A 21,103-nucleotide genomic window follows, 5' to 3' on the forward strand; every position below is an offset into this window, starting at 1 on the left:
CTCCTATATCTCTTTCCCTTCATCCTTTCTACAATCTATCCCTCCTGTTCCCCTCCCCACACTCTATCCTACACAGATCTCTCCCTCCACTCACCCCTAATGTCTATTTTATTTCCTATTCTCAGTGAAATTCACACATCTTCCCTTGAGCCCTCCTTGCTACTTAATATTGTTGGGTATGTGGATTGTAGTATGGTTATCTTGTACTATATGGCTAATACCCACTTATAAATGACTAAATGCCATGTGTGTTTTTCTAGGTCTGAGTTACCTCACTCAGTATGATATTTTATACTTTCATCTATTTGCCTGCAAATTACATGATTTCAATCTTTTAAAGTAGTTGAATAGTATTACATTGTGTAAATGAATCACATTTTCTTTATCTATTCTCCAGTTCAGGGACATATAGATAATGTCTTGTTTTGGCTATTATGATTAAAGCTTCTATGATCTTAATTGAGCAAGTGTCTTTGTGGAATGATGGAGCTTCTTTTGGGTATATGCCTAGGAGTGATATAGGTGGGTCTTAAGATAAAATTATTCCCAATTTCCTAAGAATTGACCAAATTAGTTTCCAGAGATACTACAATTTTCTCTTTTGCAGAATATCTTGCTCACCTCCTTGTCTGCATGAGCTGCCACTTTTTTTAATTTAGCCATTCAGATAAGTATAAGATAGATTCTTAGAGTCATTTTGATTTACATTACCTGTTGACTCAAGATTTTGAACATTTCTTTAAGTACTTCCCAACCATCAGAGATTATTCTGTCAAGAATTCTGTTTAGATCTATACCTCATTTTTTATTGGTTTATCCATTCTGATGGTGTCTAATTTCTTTGGTTCTTATTGTGAAATTAGCCATCTGTAAGATTTAGACCTTTTCCCATCTACAGGCTATCGTATTTTCCTATTGACATTGTCTCTTGCCTTACAGAGATGTTTCAGTTTCATGAGGTCCCATTTATTAATTTTGGATCTTAGTACCTGAGCAGTTGGTATTTGTTCAGGAAGTTGTTTCTTGTACCAATGTGATCAAGGCTGATTCCCATTCTCTGGTCTCTTTGACTTTGTGTATCCAGGTTTATGTTCACCTGCTTGATTAACTAGGTGTTGAGTTTTCTGCAGGATGATCAATACAGGTCTATTTGCATTCTTCTACATATAGACACCAAGTTAGAGCAGCACCATTTATTGAAGATGCTTTCTGGTTTTACATTGTACAGTTTGGTTTCTTTCTCAAAATTAAGTACCCATGGGCATGTACGTTTTCTTCCAGGACTTCTAATATATGAAATTGGTTTTCAGTTTTTATTACTACTACTCTGTAGTCCAATTTGATCAGGGATCGGAATACTTCCTAAAGCTCTTTTATTGTACAAAATTGTTTTATCTTTCCCAGGATCTTCGTTTCTCCAGAAAAGTTGAGTATTTTTTGAATGTCTGTAAAGAATTATGTTATAATTATGATGGAACTTGCATTGTGTCTATACATTAATTTCGGTAAAATGGCCATTTTTTACTGTGTCAACCCAACTAATCCATGAGCATTGGGAGATCTTTTTACCTTCTAATATTTCTTCAATTTCTTTCTTCAAGACTTGAAGTTCTTATCATACATGTCTTTCACTTGTTTTGTTAGGGTTATACCAAGGTCTTTTATTTGTGGCTATTGTGAAGTGTGTTATTTCCCTAATTTTTTCAGCCCATTTATTATATGTATAAAGGAGGCCTACTGATTTTTTTTTCAGTTAATGGGTATCCAGCCATTTTGTTGAAAGTATTTACCAGTGGCAAAAGTTCTCTGATGAAATTTTTGGAGTTACTTATATATACTATCATATCATTTGCAGATAGTAATACTTTGACTTTTTTCCTTTTAATTTGTATCCACTTGATCTCCTTCTGTTGTCTTACTGCTATAACTAAAACCTCTTCTGCTATGTTGAAGAGATATGAGAACAGTGAACAGTCTTGTGTTGTTCTGATTTTAGTGGAATTGCTTTAAATTTTTCTCCATTTAATTTGGTATTGACTATTGGCTAGCTGTACATTATCTTTACTGTGTTTACATATGTGCCTTGTATCCCTGATCTCTCCAACACTTATATCATGAAGACTTTGTCAAAAGTCTTTTCAGGATCGAATAAGATGACTATGTTTTTTTTTCTATCAGTATGTTTATGTGGTGGATTACATTTGAATCTAATTTGTGAGTATTTTATTGAGTGTTTTTGCATTAATATTCATTAGGGAGTAATTCTCACATACCTGTAGGGAAATTTCCCCCTAGTTATTTGATTGGCTGATAAAGACGACAGGAAGCCAATCTTTGGGTGAAGATGTGGTGGCAGTATCTTCTGGGAAGAACAGGAAAGGAAGGGGAGGAGAGTGGGATCAGACCAGGTGGAGGACTGAGAGAGAAGATGAAGGGAGCAGGAGATGAAGATGAACCATAACTACAAGGCCTAGTAGCTAGGGATTTCATAGCTGGACAATACAGTAGTGAAGTGGTATATCTGTCCCATCTAAGCCTGCAGCTTATAATTATATTATTGAGTGGTGTTTTCTTTGCATGGGCATTTTAGGGTTGGAGATTTACTATTACAAAACTGGCTGGTATATTATAAGTCTCTAGAGTTTTTATTTCATGAGACAAATGGGATCTAAGTGAGCAGTAGCTGGCATTCTTCAAGCCAGCCAGAAGGGGTGGCTCCAGGAATTTCAGGAAAGACTGGTTCAGTCAGCTCAGTTAACAGAGATTGAGGAAGCTATCTTGGGAGCTTTTGACCAGAGCAGCTTGGCAGCAGGTTGGCCATGGGAACCATAGCAAGATAGCTGATTAAGGCTAGCCATGGGGGTGGGCAAGACCGCTAAGGCTGGCACATAACCAGATTTAGTGTGGGTTCATTTTTAAAACTACACCCAAGACACACCTTTACTCCATTTGGATAGGATCCTATATACAATTATGGGATGGGCTGGGGTATAACAAGGCATTTCCTATTGGCTTGGTCTGAGATGTTAGGGAAGCACATGTGGAAGCATCTGGGGCATTACCCCTACCTGGTTTATGACCACAGATTTCTCTCTGGGGGACTGTAGCTATGTGACAAAGGCCTGGTGCCAGGAGAGGCAAAGCTCATACCATCCCTTTAGGATGCACAGGACTTCTAGCCTTAGTACAACCTTACCAGACTTCCTTGCATGGTTCACTGTTCTGCAACACATAAGTACGGCATTTATACCATTGCACCCCATCTTTTCTCCCCTCCAACTTCTTAGCGGCACCCCAACTCAACTAAAACCTCTCCTCTAATTACCATTCACAAATACACACACACACACACACACACACACACACACACACACACACACACACACATTTTTCTGCCAAATCCACATAGCATTCCTCTTCAGTGTATGCATGTGCTGGCTAGTCTTGTGTGGAGTTGACACACAAATTAGAGATATCAGAAAGGAGGAAACCTTAATTGAGAAATTGCCTCCTTAAGATCTGACTGTAAGACATTTTAAAATTAGTTATTGATAGGGAAGAGCCAGCTTAATTAGCTCTTAATTAGGGTGTTACTGCTGAAAACAGACACCATGACCATGGCAAGTCTTAAAAAGGACATTCAATTAAGGCTAGCTTACAGGTTCAGAGGTTCATTCCAGTATCATCAAGTAATGAACATCCAGACAGGCATGGTGCAGGAGTAGCTGAGAGTTCTACCTCTTTATCTGAAGGTCCCCAGTGGAAGACTTACTTCTAGGCAGCTAGGGTGAGAATCTTAAGCACACATGCACAGTGACACACCTACTCAAATAAAGTCACATCTCCTAATAGTGTCACTCCCTGGACCAAGAATATATAAACCATCACACCTATCTTTATGTTATTACCAAGACTAAAACTTATAAATTCACATTTATATAGAATACAGAAAAGAAAAGAAAGATCTGGGTCACTAGTTTCAGTTCAAATTAAATCAACATGGTGTACAAGTAAAGTGACTTTTATTGAATGTTTCTGCACAATTCTGCACGATTCTGAAATGATTGCAACCTTTAAGTGACTGTATCAAACATTTGTGGCTTATTTGACATAAAAAGATCATTCTCTACCCCTGAAGAGCCACTTGAAGAATACCATCCACTTTGCTTTTAAAAAAAAAAATTCTGTAAGTCTATTCAAAGCACATTAAATAGTTACTTTTGTGTTGCTCTTTTAAAATTGTTTTTTTCTTACTCAAACATGGAGCAGTTTCTACATATTTTTCACAGAAATAATGCATTGATGGTCATGCTTTTCAAAGTCTCTAACTTTAGAACTGCAGCCTAATTACAGTTAGTGTTGAATGGTCAACAATATAAAATAAATCTAAAAATATTTTAAATAAATTTTTCCATGATTTCTAAATTTTCTATTATGGACCTGATTATTTTGTCTTTTTAAAACTCATACAAACACATCTTTTCTCCAGTTGAAATGCACAGTAGAGATCAACTATAATGATCATAATTAATAGAAATGCCTGCATTCTTTAGTAACATCAAAACACTTGATTGCTGTCTCTAAAATTCTAGCTTCCTATCTTGTGATACCTGCTTTCTTTTCAGTGTGACTAAGCATACAGTAAAAAGTTTACACTCCCTGCAACAAGGAATCCAGGGAGAGAAAAAAAAACATTAAGAACCAAGTTACTACATCTAAACAGAGAAAAGCAAAATCAGGTGTTGGTCACCAAAGTTTAAGTTTCCTGACTTCTACATCTACTTCAAGAATCAAACAGGAACAGCATCATCTTGCCAGATGTGCTACTGAAGCAGCAATCCAAGGAATCTTGACACCTGCACTCTCAAGTGGTTTGAAAAGTGCATCCTGTTCACATCATACCAAACTTCACATTCCTCCCAAGACAGCAAAAGGGGTATTATGACTCATTCATTTTCTCAAGAAAAACTTAACACCTCAACCTATGTTTCACTGAAATGAATAACAAATTCTCATCTGTAGCAGTAAAAAAGTTGTATTAGCCCAGCTAACAATTCATCACATTAATGAATACTTACTCAAGGAAAGATAAATTTGTTTCACAAATGATACTACGATACATCCACTGCATAATTTTTCAATGCTTGAGTGTGTGTGTGTGTGTGTGTGTGTGTGTGTATGTATGTTTGTGTGTGTGTGTGCGTTTTAAAGGTAGATAGGCCACTGAAAACTGCATAACTCATGTCTACCTCTTTCAATGAGATTTTCAACACAGCTAGATAAAAATTAGGTTGAAATTCTAAAATCCATATTCCCATCTCTCTCTCTCTCTCTCCCTCTCTCTCTCTCTCTCTCTCTCTTTCTCTCTCTCTCTTTCTCTCTCTCTCTCTAATTCTAAATGTCATTCATGCCACAAATGAAGTGGCTTTCGGGTTTCCCACTTAAGTTTACGCCCTAGTTCAATCTTCCTTAGATAAATATAGCCCTTGGATTTACCATGATATTCTAGGAAGTCACCTAGTACCAACACTGTTCAAACTATTCCACAAAATAGAAAGAGAAGGAACACTACCCAATTCCTTCTATGAAGCCACAATTATACCTAAACCACACAAAGAACCAAAAAAGAAAGAGAACTTCAGACCAATTTCCCTTATGAATATGCCTTTTATGTGCAAATATTTTAAAACTAAATGTTATTTTATTTCTTCAGAAAATTTCCAATTCAGTTTTCTTCCAAGAGTCAAATTACCTTATTAGCCAGTAGTCACAGAGTCTTGCCTCTTCACATCTTTGTACTGTTGACCCTGCCTTTCCTCTCACTTAATCCTATAGTATAGCCTTCCTCTGTATGGACATCCTTATCAGGGAAAATGATTTTAAAAGTCTGTGTCTAATGCAAGTGTACAGTGATGCTTTGTCTTTTCTAAAGAACAATTTTGTTTACACTAAGACTTCAATGTGAGAGAGCCAAAAAAGTAGTGAATAAAATTAGGAAGATGGTATGAATTTCTTTAATTTTTTATGACATAGGAGGCTTACAATAATAGAGTAGGGCATAACACCTTGATAACAGAAAATGGAAAGCTTTCTTCTCTTTTACTTTTTTAAGAGCTGCCAGTGCCTGAATGATTAGACTTCACTCCTAAACCAGGTAGCATATGGGGATAACCTTGAAAGAGTTAATATCTCCTTTCAAACTCACAACTGTAGTTGCAGTGAGATGAAAACAGGGAGGCATATAAGAAAGAAAGAAAAGTTGAAAATATGGTTACTATATTCTACTGCAGAAATACAACTTTTCTTCTTTATCTGGAGGCACTACATACTTTGGACAATGAAGCAAAGTGAGCTTTGAAACATAGTCAGCCACCATGGTGCTTAAAAAGTATTGAATGATCATGGTAGATATTCTGACCTTTTTCTTTTAATTCTCCTGGGTATTTCTTTAGCTCGTTAAAGAGGTTTTTAAACAATGCTCAGCTTCATTTTCAAAATCTCTCTCTCTCTCTCTCTCTCTCTCTCTCTCTCTCTCTCTCTCTCTCTCTTTGTGTGTGTGTGTGTGTGCATGCCTGTGTGCATGCCTGTGTGCTTGCCTGTGTGTGTGCTTGCCTGTGTGCATACCTGTGTGTGTGTGTGTGTGTGTGTGTGTGTGTGTGTGTGTGTGTGTGTGTGTTGAGGGGATCCTAAGGATCAAACTCTGGTCATGTTTTCTCCCTCACATTTACTCACTGAACCATCTTTCCAGTCTGACTACATGTTTTAAAGAACTGGGAACTGACTACAGAAATTTCCATTGTTCATGAGGAATATGACCAATATATGAAATGGAAGCTCAGAGAGCATGGGTTACTTCCCAGTACATTCTAAGCGAATGTGTGTTACTTAATGTGAATACTCAAGAAAGTAATTTGCACAGCTTACAAGTATAGCCTTCAATAACAACAAAAATGACAGAAAGCCATATACCTATGGGATCTGAACAATGGTCTACACAATCACAACTTGGTGAAGGAAGAAATAGAGAAAGAAATTAAAGACTTTTTAGAATTTAATAAAAATGAAGGCACAACATCCCTAAATTTATGGGATATGATGAAAGCAGTTATAAGAGGCAAATTCATAGCTCTGAGTGCCTCCAAAAAGAAACTGGAGAGAGCATACATTAGCAGCTTGACAGCACAACTAAAAGCTCTAAAACAAAAAGAAGCAAACACACCCAAGAGGAGTAGAAGACAGGAAATAATCAAACTCAGGGATGAAATCAACCAAGTAGAAACAAACAAACAAACAAACAAACAAAGCTATACAAAGAATAACAAAACCAGGAACTGGTTCTTTGAGAAAATCAACAAGATAGATAAACACTTAGCCAGACTAGCCAGAGGACACAGATAAGAGTATCTAAATTAAGAAAATCAGAAATAAAAAGGGAGACATAACAACAGAACCTGAGAAAATTCAAATAATTACCCTATCCTACTACAAAAGCCTATATCCAACAAAACTGAAAAATCTGGATGAAATGGACAATTTTATGGACAGATACCAGGTACCAAAGTTAAATCAGGATCAGACAAACTATATAAACAGTCCCATAGTTGTTAAAGAAATAGAAGCAGTTATTAAAAGTCTCCCAACAAAAAAAGTCCAGGGTTTAGTGGAGAATTCTATCAGTACTTCACAAAAGACCTAATAGCAAAACTGTCCAAACTATTCCACAAAATAGAAAGAGAAGGAATACTGCCTAGTTCCCTCTATGAAGTCACAATTATACCTAAGCCACACAAAGAGCCAACAAAGAAAGAAAACTTCAGATCAATTTCCCCTATGAATATCAGTGCAAAAATATTCAATAACTTTCTTGCAAACAGAATCCAAGAACACATTAAAACAATCATCCATCATGATAAGTAGGCTTCATCCCAGGGATGCAGGGATGGTTCAATATACAGAAATCCATCAACATAACCCACTATATAAACAAATTCAAAGAAAAGAACAAACACTTGGTCATCTCATTAGAGGCTTAGAAAGCATTTGAAAAAATTCAACACCCCTTCATGGTAAAAGTTTTGGAAAAATCAGGAATTCAAGGCCAATACCTAAACATAGTAAAAGCAGTATACAGCAAATCAGTAGCCAACATCAAACTAAATGGAGAGAAACTTGAAGCAATCCCACTAAAATCAGGGACTAGACAAGGCTGCCCACTCTCTCCCTACTTATTTAGTGCAGTACTCAAAGTCCTTTCCAGACCAATCAGACAGCAAAAGGAGGTAAACGGGATACAAATTGGAAAGGAAGTAGTCAAAATATCACTATTTGTGGATGGTATGATAGTATACTTAAGTGACCCTAAAAGTTTCACCAGAGAACAACTAAGCCTGATAAACAACTTCAGCAAGTGGCTGGGTATAAAATTAACTCAGACAAATCAGTAGCCCTTCTCTACACAAAAGATAAACAGGCTGAGAAAGAAATTAGGGAAACAACACCCTTTATAGTAGTCCCAAATAATATAAAATACCTCAGTGTGACTCTAACCAAGGAAGTGAAAGCTCTGTATAAGAACTTCAAGTCTCTGAAGAAAGAAATTGAAGAAGATCTCAGATGATGGAAAGACTTCTCATGCTCATGGAGTGGCAGGATTAATATAGTAAAAATGGCCATTTGGCCAAATGCAATCTGCAGATTTAATGCAATCTCCATCAACATTTCAACTCAATTCTTCATAAGAGACAGAAAGAACAATTTGTAAATTCATTTGGAATAACAAAAAACCCAGGATAGTGAAAACTATCATCCACAATAAAAGAACTTCTTCATAAATCACCATACCTGACCTCAAGCTGTATTACAAAGGAATAATGATAAAAAGTTTATGGTCTTGGTAGAGAGAGAGGCAGGTAGATCAATGGAATAGAATCGAAGACCCAGAAATGAACCCACACACTTGATCCTTGACAAAGGAGCTAAAACCGTCCAGTGTAAAAAAGATAGCATTTTCAACAAATGGTACTGGCTCTGCTGGAGGTCAACATATAGAAGAATGCAAATATATACATTCTTAACACTCTATCTAAGTGGATCAAGGACCTCCACACCAAATCAGATACTCAATCTCATAGAAGAAAAAGTGAAGTAGAGCCTTGAACACCTGGGCACTGGGGAAAATTCCCTGAACAAAAAACCAATGGGTTATGCTCTAATATCAAGTATCGAAATGGGACCTCATAAAATTCCAAAGCTTCTGTCAGTCAAAGGACACTGTCATTAGGACAAAATGGCAATCAACAGATTGGGAAAAGATCTTTACCAATTCTACATTCAATAGAGTGCTAATATCCAATATACACAAAGAACTCAAGAAGTTAGATTCCTGATAATCAAATAGCCCTATTAAAAATGGTGTACAGAGCTAAGCAAAGAAATCTTGTCTGAGGAATATTAAATGGCTGAGAAGTACCTAAAGAAATGTTCAATGTCCTTAGTCATCAGGGAAATGCAAATCAAAACAACCTTGAGAATCCAGCTCAAACCAGTCAGAATGTCTAAGATCAAATAATTAGATATACCAAGAACCCAGGTAAACCACTCCTGGGCATATACCCAAATGATGTTCCAGCATACAACTAGGACACATGCACTATGTTCATAGCAGCCTTATTTATAATAGTCAGAAGCTGGAAAGCACCCTGGTGTCCTTCAACAGAGGAATTGATACAGAAAATGTGGTACATCTACGCAATGGAGTTGTATTAATGTTCTTAAAAGATGGATGTGTATTGGGCTTTGTATGTTTAGGTGGGCAATTATTTCTTATCAATTGGGTCAAACGTTATTGTGTTGTGTGTTCTTTTATGTGACGGTTTGAGTGTAGAAAAGTGTGCGGCAGCTGGAAACACTGGGCCACCACAGAATTGGGATGTGTGTTTCTGGCATGGAAACCTGCCTTGGGAACTAGATAGGTAGACAGATTGCTGCCAGGCTCAGAGAGAGGCCTTTGGCAGTGTGATATGGGATGGAGCAGAGCAGGTGAGACACTTTCCTGACTGAGTTTTACTATGTCTATCAGATATCATGGGGCAGTGCAGTGTAGACCTAGTGGGAATAAAAGACTGTTTTATTTTTTATATTTTTACAACAAATAATCCTTACTCTATTTTGAGTTCATAGTAACTGACAGCAAATACCCACTAAATAAACAGAAGCCCAATACCTTTTATTCCATTCTTTTACAGTCTTTTAGAGTTTATTTAATGTCTGACAATTGTGGTAAAAATAAATGTCAGTATTCTCCAGTCTGACTTCACAGTTATCATCACTAGAATATCCTCAGTACAATGACTATTGAGTACTGAATGCTCAGTTGCAGTTCCATTTCTCCACTTATTCCAAATGCTGTTTTACATCATGGATCCTATTTGGAAGATAACATTACACAACAAAACTCCAAACTCAATTTGTATTGCAAAAATGAGAAAAGGCCTGTGATCTTTAAAATTCCTTGCATACAAATACCAAAGAAACAAGAATCTGATATTACTAAGCATGAACACTGATAGAGAGTGGCTGAGGATTTCTCTAGAGTAAAGGACATTAGGTTTTGTTCTTAAGAGAGTAACAAGAAAACCAATGGATTCAATAATTTTCTTAAGAGACTAGATATGGTAGAGCTCCTTAATATGACTTTCAGAGTTGATCAAGATAATTAGAACTAGGTTATATCTCTTTCAGTCTTTAGCAGTGAATTCCATGTGTAAATTCGTAGTTTTAACAGATCTCACAACCAGATACTTTTTCTTACAATTGAAATAAAACTTTTTCCTGGCCAGCTTTTAGGTAAAGATAAGGGTGTTGAACAAAACTGCATTTTCTACCAGCCAAAATACCTTTTGTCACCATATTATTTCATAATTCAGGTGACTGCATAATGTCTATAATGACATTTATGGTAGTGTAATGAGAACTAGCACCAAACAAGAAACTGGCTATGCCAGATGTCAGAACTAAAATTACATCATTTTTCTTAAAGCTCTTACAGAAACTCTTTCTGGTAATACTGGGTTGAAATCTCAAGAATACAGAGTAAGTTTCAAAATTTGTCCTCAGAAAAATTCCTGGAACACTTTGCCAAGGAAGCTTGTTTGGATAAGATAGTTCATAAATGGAGTGAGGAATAAAATGAAAGGTAAAACTTGTCTTGATGCAAAATATACAGACAGAGGAATAAAAATTACAATCCATTTGTATAATATTCTTAAAGTACCTGGAGGGTTAAAAGTAAGTACTGGTATTTTATAAATCATATTAACAATGATCTTGGCAGGTAGGTATATTCTACTGTGAAAAACATATATGCAATAATGATATAATAATGATATGAGGCACTATATGTTGATGGTACTATCTAAAGGTTTTTGGTGCAAAAGATTTAAAGTCAAAGTTATAACAGCATTAAAGTTTTTTTAATGAGAATTGCAGATTCCAGTGGTGAGAAATGGCCAGAATGTTTACTAGGTCTGACATGAATTATTAATAAGTAGTAAGATTTAGCTGCATATGCGAGGAAAAAGAGGGATAGAAAGTAATTCAAATCCTTTGTGTATGATCAGTGAAAATCATGGACATTTGTCCTAATTCACAATATGGAGTTGTGTTCATTAGTTGTACCCCAGGTATCAGTTCATTCCCCAGTCTCTGCTGTTTTGCAGGAACTGCTATCATTACTCATAGGAAGGAATGAAGAAAGGGCTCTAGAAAAACTAAGCAGTTAACTCAATGTGTATTTTATTCTTATCAGAAGATATTAAGAGCCTGAAGAATGTTCACCTCTAAATGGTGAACACACATACACACACATACACGCATAAATACACATAGGTATGTGGGTTCATTTCTGGGTCTTCAATTCTATTCTATTGATCTACCTGCCTGTCTCTGTACCAATACAATACAGTTTTTATTACTACTGCTCTATAATACTGCTTGAGGTCAGGGATGATGATTACCCCAAAAGTTCTTTCATTGTTGAGTATAGCTTTAGATATCCTGGGATTTTGTCCAAATGAATTTGCAAATTGGTCTTTCTAACTCTATGAAGAATTGAGTTGGAATTTTGATGGTGATTGCACTGAATATGTAGATAGCTTTTGGCAAAATGGCCACTTTACTATATTAATCCTGCCAATCCATGAGTATGGGAGGTCTTTCCATATTTTGAGATCTTTTACAATTTCTTTCCTCAGAGACATGAAGTTCTTGTCAGACAGATATTTCAGTTGCTTAGTTAGAGTGACACCGAGGTATTTTACATTATTTGGGCTTATTATGAAGGGTGTCATTTCCCTAATTTCTTTCTCAGCCTGTTTATCCTTCGAGTAAAGGAAGGTAACTGATTTGTTTGAGTTAATTTTACACCGCGACACTTTGCTGAAGTTGTTTATCGGGTTAAGTATTTCTCTGGTGGAACCTTTGGGGTCACTTAAGTATACTATCATATCATCTGCAAATAATGATATTTTGACTTCTTCATTTCCAATTGGTATCCTTTGACTTACCTCCTTTTGTTGTCTGACTGTTCTGGCTAGGACTTGGAGTACTACATTGAATAAATAGGGAGAGAGTGGGCAGCCTTGTCTAGTCCCTGATTTTAGTGGTATTGCTTCAAGTTTCTATTTAGTTTAATGTTAGCTACTTGTTTGCTGTATATTGCTTTTACTATGTTTTGGTATGGGCCTTGACTTCCTGATCTTTCTAGGACTTTTATCATGAAGGGGTGCTGAATTTTGTCAAATGCTTTCTCAGCATTTAATGAAATGATCATGTTGGTTTTTTTTCTTTGAGTTTGTTTATAAAGTGGATTACATTGATGCATTTCCATATATTGAAACATCCCTGCAACCCTAGGATGAACCCTACTTGACCATGATGGATAATCATTTTGATGTGTTCTTGGATTCGGTTTGCAAGAATTTTGTTGAGTATTTTTGCATCAATATAAGGGAAATTGGTCTGAAGTTCTCTTTCTTTGTTGGGTCTTTCTGTAGTTTAGGTATAAGCGTAATTGTGGCTTTCTAGAAGGAATTGAGTAGTGCTTTGTCTGTCTTTATTTTGTGAATATTTTGGACAGTATTGGTGTGAGGTCTTCTACAAAGGTCTGATAGAACTCTGCACTAAACCCATCTGGTCCTGGACTATTTTTGGTTTGGAGACTTTTAATAAGTTTTAAATGTAAAAATTATTTATTTTAATCTAACATTTTATAACATATGGTAGCTGCTTGAATTCCATTTATAAATCCAGTCCTACAACTGGACTAATAGAACTCTATTTTTCCCAGCTTCCCTGTATTCTAGACCCCCTGAAAACTTACTGTGAGTTCAACCCTTGACAATGGTCACATAATAAAAACTTTCTTCCACAGAGCTATTGTTTTGCTGAAATGTCTATTTAGCCACACTCCTTAACACATAATATGACTTTAGTCTTACCTCTATCTTTTCTAATTAATATTTCTCAATCACATTCTCTGGCATTAAACATGTAAGAATCTACTCAGTGAATTTAGTCTCTATGGTTATTTGAATTCAAGAGAATAATAGTTTGGCTTTGATTATAAATGACAAATATACTAATTAATAAGACATTTTAATACTTTAATATTCCTTAAATAAAATAACATTAGAAATATGTTCAAAAGTGGTAATTAGAATACAAAAGAGAAATATGTTTGTTTTTGATGGCATGTTACATGAGAACACAGGGATTAGATCCCATTGATGAAAAAGAAGAGAACAAGATTCCATGCATAATAGAAGACAGGCAAGTTAAAGTATCAGCTGGTCATAGTCAGACTAATATGCAAACACGATGCACCAAATATACAATAATAAAACTTTATTTTTGGGAACTACAAGTTTAACTGCTTAAACTGAAAATGGCAATAGTTTTAATTCTTGATTCACAGCTTGGAAAAGAGCTATTCTCTTTATTGAAGCATCCTTTTGAGGATTGACATAGAAATTAAGCATATGTCAATCACATTTATGTCATTTCATATTTCAGTTTGCTTATTTATTAATAATATATAGAGTTTTCAAGATGCTTCCACTTTCAATCCACAATTTAAAAATTTGATGATAGAGAATGTGTTTACAGGAGGTATGTGTGACCCGAGGCCTTTGTTTGATTTTTCATTCTAGTAACTCCAGATAACAAAATAGTTTCTTGAATTTGATACATGAGCAATAAATAGTTTTTTATTTTAAATACATGCATTAACATATTTGTAGAAATTATCTCCACCATGCTTTCAACTATCATTTATTTTTTGTATACTATGAACCAGATCTTCTAAGCTTCAGGCTGTAGTTAGTTGCAAGTAAGACCTACACATGCCCCACTCATTTCAGGAGTAGTGATCTAGAGAGGAAGAGAGACAAGGCTCAAAGATGAAAATGTAGAACACCAGGGAGCTCTGCTCAGCACCTACATACAGCCGCTCACAATCACCTGGAACTCTAGTTCTAGAGGATTCAACACTCCCTTTTGACCTCTGCTAGCACATTATTTGGTAGTAAGAATTCCTTTCCTAGGGTGCAGGAAGCCTCATTTCAAGATGTGATTATGTGGAATCAATGACATTTGCCCAATGTCATCCTAAAGTGAAATTTATTTAAAATTAATGTATATTTAAGGACCCCAAATCAATGACTAATGCACAATTATTCCTAGAATGGATTTGTTTAGCCTAGAAATCACTAGGCTATACAGACAAACAGAAAAGAGTATTAGAAAAAATGACAGTCTTTAAAAGTTTATTAAAAGAGCAGAAAACTAAGTAATCTTGCTTTTTCCCAAACACAGGGCACAAAGTCCAGCTTAATCCACACACACAGGGTGGAATTATTCTGCCTGTATTGCTTAGAGATGGAGGGAGATTCAGATCCCTGAAGTGAGGCAACTCCAAAATCTGTTTTTAATATATTTTGAAGAGACAATTTTTTTCAAAAGTCTCCTTTATTCTGAAATCACAGACAGTTGTGAAGATCAACATAATTACAAAATTTTGGCAGGACACAAAGTACTTGGTACATGGGACAAAGATTAATAGGCTAGTATGAGGATTATTAGAGAGGATACTGAACTCTGACATATCATGAGACTTTTCAGTACCAGTTCTTAGGAACAACTGGAAGAACTGAAATATGAGGTGTTTTGGAGTGAGATGAAGAAGAGCATTGTGATGGTAGAAGACAGAATTTAGTGCAAGCAGTGCACTGGAGGCTTAAAATAAGGAATTCATGTTTTCCTCAAGGGGGTGGAATAATTTGTTATCCTCACTGGATCTGAGTCACACAAGCCCTTGTGTGTTTTTAAGGGTCTTTCTAAAGCCATTCAATTGAAGAGCAAAGACATGTCCTTTTGAAATCGGGATGACACTCAGTTGCTCACTAGTTACCTAAACTAAATTAAAAAAAGGAAAAGAGTAAATTGCCTTAGTGTCAATAGATATTTTTTCTCTTTTTCCTGACTAAGAAATAATGGGAACAACTGCCTTACGCTTCTACCTCTCACACTTCCTACTATCGCAGACCTTAACTACTTTATATTTTTTAAAACTTTACTTCACTTGTTCTGATGTATGCATTTGGTGTGTGTGTGTGTGTGTGTGTGTGTGTGTGTGTGTGTGTGTGTGTGTGCGTGTTTGTGTGAGGAACTCTACATCAGGACTTGCATGTGGGTATCAGAATCCAACATGCAAGGATACAATTCTCTCCTTTTACCAGTCATCTTTCAAGGATGGAATCGAGGGCTTCAGAGTAGGCAACACATGTTTTCTCTTCAGTCCCTCTATATTTCTTGTCAAACTTTAAGCCAAGATAAACTTTTTAAATCTCTCTCTCTATATATATATATATATATATATATATATATATATATAGAGAGAGAGAGAGAGATAGATAGATAGATAGATAGATATAGATATAGATATATAGATGTAGATATAGATATAGATATAGTTAGATAGATAGATAGATAGAGACAGATATGTAGATATATAGATATATTAGATAGATAGATAGATAGATAGATAGATAGATAGATAGATAGATAGATAAATCAAATTTGTCACAGCAATGAGAGAAGTAACTCATAAGTTAGGTGCAGAAGCAGTTGCAAGAATCCTTCTTAAGCATGCTGAAAGACTGTTAGATTAAGTTAATTATGCTTTGTGGATTGATGCCTATATGCAGGGCAGGCACAAGCTAAGGCAAGGCTTGTGGTTCAGCAGTGAAATAGTAAGGCAGGAAAAGAGTTTTGGAGAGAGGGAGGAGAAGGAAAAGAACCAAGATGGAGGACAGAAAGGACGACCCAGATCTGTGTAGCCTTAAAGAGCCACAGGTAGCTATGAATATTTCCTAAGAGATGGATTTTTATAGGACAATTTGTCTTATTAAATGGGCAGTTTATGTCAATATTAATTGTCTGAGTTTATTGTATAGATGTTTTGTGGGGTGAGAATTTACTGATATACATCTGATCGAAAAATTACAAGCTAATTTAGTTTTGATTTTACTTGGTTGCTGGGAATGTGAGCAGACTCCACAGCAAGAGAGCCATGGGATGGTCTCTGTATGGGACTGGCAAGGCCCTTGGGAACTAGATAGGTGGCTGCTGATAGGGCTAGCCCTGGCAGCCAAGATAGCTGCAAGGCCAGAGAGTAGTCGGCTGCAGTGTGGCATGGAAATTGGAAACTTAGTAAGTCAGGTTGAGACGTTTTACTGATTGAGATGAAAATGCCCCACAGATGCCATGTGGCCCACCGGTACCAGCAATAGCATGGGTTAGTTTGTCTATTATTAATATTTACTAGAACAATGCTTGTCAGTGAATTCCCTGATAAGATTGAAGACACAAAATGGTACCTCCAAAATATTTATGCAAGAAATATTTCCTAGTTAAGGAAGTTGTGATTTCAGATGAGAAAGTAGTCATTTTTTAAAACTTTTCTCCCTCATTTCTTGGATTTGATTTATATTACATGTACTTTGAATAAGGTTAATTGAGAGTCTCTGAGCTTCAGGGATTGACTCATATCATGTAGAAAACTGATGATCAAGAACTTGCTCTTCCTTAAGTCTGTCCCTTCCACCATAGATTGTAATTGTTGTTCAATGCTCACTGTTTTTCAAAAGACATGCCCAGTACCTTTGGTTTCTCTTCTGTATTAAAAGGGTTACTGGACAGGAAAGCACTCCAGAGCAATTGAAATTCTGTGAATTTTGTCATGTTGATTTGATTATTTATGAGTTTTATGCTTTTAGGATACTAATTCGTGTTCTTCGCAATGCCAATTATAATCTGTATTCTCTAAATTTCCTACTTTTTACACAAACTCATGATTCTGTGACTCTATAAATAGAAGCAGCAGTAAAGTGACAGCATGTTTAAGCAATATACATTGCTTGTTCTGTCGCTGGCATACGCTGAGTTGGCAAAGAGAAGGTCTTTTCATTTTCTTGAGGATCACATTTAGATAGTATTATTAATTCCATTTTGTCTGTGAACCAATTATGCCAGGGTAATATGCCACTCTCTGAAAACACTGTAGGATGATGTCTCACTCTATTGATGGCCAAGGCATGTTCCTAGAAACAATCTGAATACCAAGAGTCAGTAAGTTCTTGCCATCTATTCTATTGAAGATAAAATGGCGGCTATGAGATAGGAGGACTCATTACTGCTATGGAAAAAGAAATAAGAAAATACCAGTGACCCTAGTGTTTACACGAGAAAAAACCCTTACATTTCCATCAAACAAGAGTGTTCTGACTGTCAATTCTAACTTGCTCCTGCCTCCCAGTGCCTGTGGATTTTACACTGTTGTTCACTTCAGTGACAATGAGAGGTATCAGGTTCTTTGTGCAAAAAATGTCTCCTCTGTGCAAAGATCAGTCTGATGTCCCCTCTGTATATTGTCAGCTTCCACCTGGCAAGATTTATGCTTGGAAGGAATTGTGTGATTGTATGAAGTTTACTCAGATAAATCAGCAGAGTGTATTTACCTTATGCTCAATTATTCAGCAATCTTAATCATATCCACAAAGGCTCTTTTACCATGTTACATTACATATAAAAATTTGGCTCAGGAAAGAAAATAACCTGAGGACTAAAACTCAGTCTTTCTCAAATTTTCAATAGAAACAGTATAAAGAAGGAAGAGAATGTGAGATTTGAAGAGAACTTTTATAATTAAGTGAGAATTTGGAATATTAGAACCATAAAGTGCTAGACTCAAAGGTCAAGCATGTACAATTCGTGAAAGAATCAATAAAAAGCCTGATATTGTAAATGTTATGAAGTAGCTCTAGAGATCATTAAATTCAGTGATATCATAGAAGTCTGATGTTCAACAAGAAGATGAAAATCTTTTGTACTATTGCTCATAAAACTAATTGTAACTGAATAGACAAACTGAAAAACTCCCCAGAATTTTTTATTATGATGTCATGGACGAGAGCTCCATAACTCGTAATGAATGCTTTAGTTATGTCTCATTCAGAGACATCAAACATCTTAGCCATTTTAAATATAAAAATCACTAATACAGGAAGATGTTGGAGATTATTGTTGCCTATTTGGCTATTTATGGTCCTATTTGCACTTCTGAATTATGTAGTACATTAAGTAATGATAAGACTTACAAACAAGATGGAAAGTCAGTGAAAGAAAAAAATTAAAATCCATTGTTCCATGTCTGCCTTCCAGTATACATGGTGGTGAAATGTGAGATTGTGAAGTCTTCACTGTCATAACTTCATGCTTCTGATCCTTAGGGGTACATCAGCATTATTAAGAACTGCTACATGTTTGCAAAACTTCCTTTGAAATGAAGATGATGCTGGCATCCACAGTAGCTCCAGTCTTTCTGGATGGCTACAAAACTAGCCATGTGTAGATATGTGAATGAGATGAATGGCCAAAGCTTGCTTGGCCAGTAGACCCAATCAGACTATAACCACAGTGGTTTCTGAGTGTGTAGATGGCTGAGTTCAGAAGAATACTCCCCTGGGCTACTTTGTATCACCAAAATTCCTTGGAGTTTCTGTCTTCAAATAAAATATTTTAAATAAGCTCAAAGCATCATGGCCTTCATCCAACGAAAGGTTGTTTCCAACGCTCTACTATGGTCTTAGAAAGTACTTTCTGTTGATATTAAAGCTTTCCTTTTTCTTGTTAAACAGCAAAATGTTTTTCAAATATTTATGCTCTGTATTATTTTTTGCTCCCAAATTTCACTGTAAATCTGAATAAAACCAGCTCTCACTAACCATGTCTTAAACGGTGACTTCCTTGAAATATCTTTTGTCAAACTGACCCATCCAGCAGGTCAGTTATTCAGGGTCCCGAAGATGTGCTACCTCAGAGTCAAGGGGGGGAGAAAAGAAGGAGACCAAGCAAGGTTCTGTTGTCAAGGTCTCGTTTATTGAGAGGAATGTACAGCATTTAAAGATCTGAAGCAGGAATTGAAGCAGGAACTGAAGCTTAGGGCGGGGGAGTACTGGGAAGTGCCCAAAAACATAAGAGAAATCATTAAACTGCAAGATATTCTCCTTAGACAATGAGGCAACAGTCTTCTGGGGAGAAGTTCTTTGAAAGGTCAAGCCCTTCTCAGGAATCTGCTCAGGGCAGGGCTCTAGCTTTGCTTAGTTCAGATGTCTGGTCCCCGACATCTCCACCTTTCCTTAACTATCAGTGGGAAGAAGTTCTGTCTATATGGTGTGCATCCACAACCAGCACCTGGTCGGTGAAGCCCACTGTCGTAGTCTACACAGGTTGCCCCCACGTCTGGCACTCTCACTTAGGTTTCATTATATCCACCAGGGTGGAAGTAGTGGCCTGAGATAGTTCAAACATGTCTCACAGAGTGCTCAGCCCGGCCATGTTGAGCCACTCTTGCAGTTAGGACTGCACCCCAATGGCTAGGAACAATCTTATGCTTTAACAAACCATTCTGGACTATCCGTGTGTGTTTTGTGAGAATGGGAAACCCAGATCATGGACCCGTGCTTATCGTGTCATAGGGTTACTTCACAGCGGTGAGGTGTGCACCTGGTATGTGGCACCATAATATTCCCATCATTGAGGCTTCCACCAGTGACTGATTTTCCAGCCTGAGTTATAGGTTGTATTTAGGGTGGAGAAGTCCAGGCCAGCCGTTGGCAACCCAAGGGGAGTATCACACTCCCCGGTTGTCTCAGCCTCCTCACAATGGAGGCAGTGGTAATGGACTGAGACCTGTTGGTAGCTGAATCCACCTGGGCCTTGATAAAATCATTTAACTTTTAAGCACCCATGGGCCAAAGTAGACGAGTAGCAGGAGTCCTATAAAGGGACCCAGGATACTGGGTAGAAGAGTGGTGAGCAGGGGAGAGGCAGAAAACCAATTTTTATACCAAGCTTCACTCTTTTCTCTTTCTCTTTGTCTCTTTTGTAGACTTTCTCTTACTTTTCTAGGCTGTTTTCTACTAATCCTGTCTTATCAGCATAAAAGCAACACTCCTTGAGGGCCGCACAGAGCCCTCCCTGTTGGAGAAAGAGAAGATCTAAACCCCTTCTATTTTGTAGAGCAACCTCAGCCAAGGAAGCAACTGAGTCTTTAATATAGGTTATTCCTTGTTATAGCTCACTGATGTCCTTGTCTATGGTGGCACTGAGCTGATGATAACTCTGTTGGGAGGTGATCAGGTAGGCAACCCCAGTTCCTGTCCCCACAGCTGACAGGCCTAGAAGTACTGCAAGAGTCACAGCAGTGACAGGTTGCCTCTTTCCCAGAACTGCAGGAACTCAAAATTGGTCCAGGGAACTCGTGCAGCAATGGTGGAGTTGGCAGACACCACATCTCTGGTGCCATTAAGAATCACCCAGGTATAGTTGAAGATCTGATGAGGCTATGTAGCAAGGGCAGACGTGATGATGCTTCCAAGGATCCAGATGAAGGTTCCCCTGGTCAGCATGGTCTGTAATTAAGCATAGTTAGACTTTTCCTCAGGGTTGTCCCCTGGGTGGGTTAAGGGCCCTAACAAGGTGCTCG

The 21,103-nt window shown here is 36.9% G+C and overlaps 1 protein-coding gene and 1 long non-coding RNA gene across 2 annotated transcripts in view; one reads left to right on the plus strand and one right to left on the minus strand.

Moving 5' to 3' along the window:
* Casp1 (caspase 1) overlaps positions 1-21,103 on the plus strand; it is a 135,958-nt gene that overhangs the window by 69,421 nt on the left and 45,434 nt on the right. The window lies entirely within an intron of this gene.
* Positions 19,482-21,103, minus strand: part of LOC134479989 (uncharacterized) — a 32,974-nt gene continuing 31,352 nt past the window's right edge. The window contains exon 3 of the long non-coding RNA XR_010054064.1: positions 19,482-21,029. This is a non-coding gene — a long non-coding RNA (uncharacterized LOC134479989). The remainder of the gene's footprint in view (positions 21,030-21,103) is intronic.

Source organism: Rattus norvegicus, chromosome 8 (genome assembly GCF_036323735.1).
Source record: "Rattus norvegicus strain BN/NHsdMcwi chromosome 8, GRCr8, whole genome shotgun sequence".
Lineage (NCBI taxonomy): Eukaryota > Metazoa > Chordata > Mammalia > Rodentia > Muridae > Rattus > Rattus norvegicus.